The sequence below is a fragment of the Micromys minutus genome, assembly GCF_963924665.1.
Source record: "Micromys minutus genome assembly, chromosome: 21".
NCBI lineage: Eukaryota > Metazoa > Chordata > Mammalia > Rodentia > Muridae > Micromys > Micromys minutus.
In genome coordinates this window covers 25,880,655-25,884,527 of record NC_137956.1, presented here as the reverse complement: position 1 = coordinate 25,884,527, position 3,873 = coordinate 25,880,655, and positions in this window count along the sequence as shown.

Sequence of the window (3,873 nt, the reverse complement as noted above, 5' to 3'; positions counted from 1 at the left end):
ATGTTCTGTATATATCTATTCATTCTAGTTGGTTCAAAGTCTCTGCTAGTTTTGCAGTGTCCTTGTTCAGTTTCTGTTTCCCTGATCTGTCCATTGGTGAGAGTGGGGTATTAAAGTCTCCCACTATTATTTTGTGGGGTGAAATGTAGTTTTTGAGCTTTAGTAGGGTTTCTTTTATGAATTTGGGTGATTTTTTATTTGGAGCATATATGTTAAGGATTGAGAGTTCCTCCTGACAGATTTCCCCGGTAATGAGTAAAAAGTGTCCTTCCTTATCTTTATTGATAACTTTTGGTTGGAAATTTACTTTATTCGATATTAGAATAGCCACTCCAGCTTGCTTCTTGGAGCTGTTTGCTTGGAAGTTTTTTTTCCCACCCTTTTACTCTGAGATAGTGTCTGTCTTTGTCTCTGAGATGAGTTTCCTGTATGCAGCAAAAGGCTGGATTTTGTTTATGTATCCAGTCTGATAGTCTATGTCTCTTTATTCGGGAGTTGAGACCATTTATGTTAATAGATATCAAGGAATAGTTGTTTCTGTTTCCTGCTATTATTGCTTTTTTGGGTTGAGTTGTGTCTGTGTTTTTTTTCTTCTTTTAGTTTTCTTGTTTAGGAGTTTTCTTGTTCTTACTAGGCTGCATTTTCCCTCGTTGTATTGGGTTTTCCACCTATAAGTCGTTGTAGTGCTGGGTTTGTGGTCAGATATTGTGTGAATTTTGATTTGTCTTGAAATATCTTCGTCTCTCCATCGATGGTGATTGATAGTTTTGCTGGGTATAGCAGCTTGGGCTGGCACTTGTGCTCTCTTAAAGAGTGCATGATGTCTGTCCAGACTCTTCTAGCTTTCATAGTCTCTGTTGAGAAATCGGGTGTGAGTCTGATTGGTCTGCCTTTATATGTTACCTGACCTTTTTCCCTTACTGCTTTTAGTATTTTTTCTTTACTTTGGGTGCTTGATGTTTTTACTATTATGTGTCGGGAGGTATTTCTTTTCTGGTCCAACCTATTTGGAGTTCTGAAGGCTTCTTTTATGCTCGTGGTCATCTCATTCTTGAGGGTAGGGAAGTTTTCTTCTATGATTTTGTTGAAGATATTTACTGTGCCCCTTAGTTGATACTGTTCTCCCTCTTCTATTCCTATTATCCTTAGGTTCGGTCTTCTCATTGTGTCTTGTATTTCCTGGACATTTTGGGTTAGGAGCTTTTTGTTTTTTGCATCTTCTCTGGCTATTTTGTCTATGTTTGCAATGTTGTCTTCTGCCCCTGAGATTCTCTCTTCGATCTCTTGTAATCTATTGGAAATGCTTGCTTCTGTGACTCCTGATTTCTTTTTTTGGTGTTCTGACTCTAGGGTTATCTCTTTTAGTGTTTTCTTTATTGTGTGAATCTCTGTTTTAATTTCCCTCTTTCATTCCTTTATTTCTTTGGTTCTGTTTTCCTCTAGTTCTTTGAGTGTTTTTCTTGTTTCTTCTTTAAAAGCTTCTGAATCTTTTTGCTTTTCCTCCCTTTCTTGTTTATTTAACTCTATCAGCGTCTTTAGGCTTATTATTACTTTGAAGTAGTAAAATGTTTCACCTGCCCATGTAGCTTCTCTTTACATCTTCATGCAATGTTTTTTTATGTCTAAGTTAAAACTATATATAAAACCCAATTTATAAAAATACTGATTTTATTTATTTAATTATTTATTTTTGTTTTTCATGTTAAAAAATTCCCGTATTGGCCTAGATATGGAAGGCTTTCTCCTATAGTTCTTTCCTCTAACAAGATTGTACTTTTCTATTTTAGTGATTGTCTATTATTAGTTAATTTTTGGTTTAAAACATGAGTCAAAATTCATTTTCCTCATTTCTGGATAAGTCTAGTTGGCTAACCGTTTATCCAAAAGGCAACCATTCCATTTGTGGCTCTTTTCTTGTAAATAGTGGTTTGTTTTCTTCTTCAATATCTGTTTCTGTTCTGAACAATGTGCTTCTAATAAGTATGTGGTAAGACATAAGTTTTTCATTTCACATGTGGAGCAGATTCTCTGTATATTTTGTTAAATACAAACCAATTATCTTATTCTCTATGAAGTGATTGTAATTCATACTGTGTATTGATTTTGGTTTATGTGACTGCTGTTAGTATAGAAACAAGCTAGGCAGTTGATTCTCTTATCCCAAGAATGAAGTGTTGAGAGATCAAAGGATAAAAAAGTAAAGGTGATTTTGATTCTCCATGTGGGACTGTTAGTTTATTCAGGAAAGTAGACATTTAACCAGTGGTGGTGGCAAGATGAGAGATTTCAGTGCATGTTCCAACTTTAACTCTTCAGCAGGCCTTGAGGATGCCAGCAGAAATCAGCCCTCTAGAGAACAAACCTTGCAAAGAACATGTTACCTGTGAGAACGACAGTATTTAAGGCAGATATGGTAGTCATCTGCTGAATGTCAGAACAAATTCTATGCCTGCATACAAAAGACCTGAATTCAATCCCCGGAACCCAAGTGATGGAAAAAAATCTACAGAAGACTGGCTTTAACAATTCAAATTTGGCTGTCATATTTATGCCATAATTCATTATTCTGAAGATGTTGATAGAAAGACAGGTAGATAATTAATATAAATAGATAGAAGATAGATAAGTAAATACATATAATAAAAATAATCTTTTAATACATAGCTAGACTATCAGTTCTGTTCCCCAAAATTCTAGGAGTAACACAATAGGCTTTGTTTGATTATGAGACAAGGTTTGACAACTATTTCCAAGATGGCTTTGATCTCTCAATACTCTGACATTTACTTACTGAGTGTCACTGGGACTGATAGAGTCCTCTAACATGCTTGGCTTCCACATGGTTTTTTCAGCCACATAATCAACCCTAAATAAAACACTTTTTAGAAGGAACAACCATCATTTTGTATAGTTATATAAATATATAGGTTCTGCTTGCAAAGTGAATTTGGTAAAAGTATGTCTGAGGCTTTCGTTTTCTTTAACCTCATTATAGACTGAGTTTATAATTCCAAAACCAGTTCTATATTTTTTAAATAGAAGCAAACATAGAAGGAAATTAAATATTCTAAACAAACATGACAACTTGTGATTGATGGGTATTCTGTGGCTTGCTCTACTCATAAAATATTTGTCAGTTGACTGAGTCAGCATCATTTTAATCTGTTTTCAAAAGTGCCTTAAACTGCAACAAATTTGCACAGAAAACAATTTTAAAAGTGTGCTTGTGTGTGTTTGTGTGTGTGTGCACGCACGTGCGCATGCACACAAGTGTGTATATGTAATTTCATAAGATCAATTTATATGTGATTAATAGTTTGATAGAAGAACTGAATGGAGGAGATTGAAATCCAGCACTGGGAAACCAGCTTGAAGAGTGTCTAGCCACTTATGTAACTAATAAAGCCAATGCTGTAAGGCCCATTTCTACCCATGTCTGAAAGACAAAACGGTGGGCTGGTTTGCTAATTTTCAAGAACTGGATTTCTATGTCAAAACTGGAAATAGTCATGGAACAAGGACTTTCACACTCCAGTGCGTTAACAGTTACACTGTTCTTTATTCAAGTGTTGTATGACAGTGGCATGACCGAGTAAATGTTGAGATGTTTGTGTCTAAGAATGATGTGAACAGAGGGAATAGAAGTTTGTTTCCAAGAAAAGCACACAGGTTCTCCACTCTGCCACTGGATTATCTTGGGGGGGAGGTTTCTATTCCCCATGAAGGAGTATGTCAGTTTCTTTACTTCTTTCCAAGAAAGCAAGAGATTTGTTTTTTTCAGTATACATCTATCTATCTATCTATCTATCTATCTATCTATCTATCTATCTATCTATCTATCTATCTATCATCTATCTATGGCTGAGATTATAT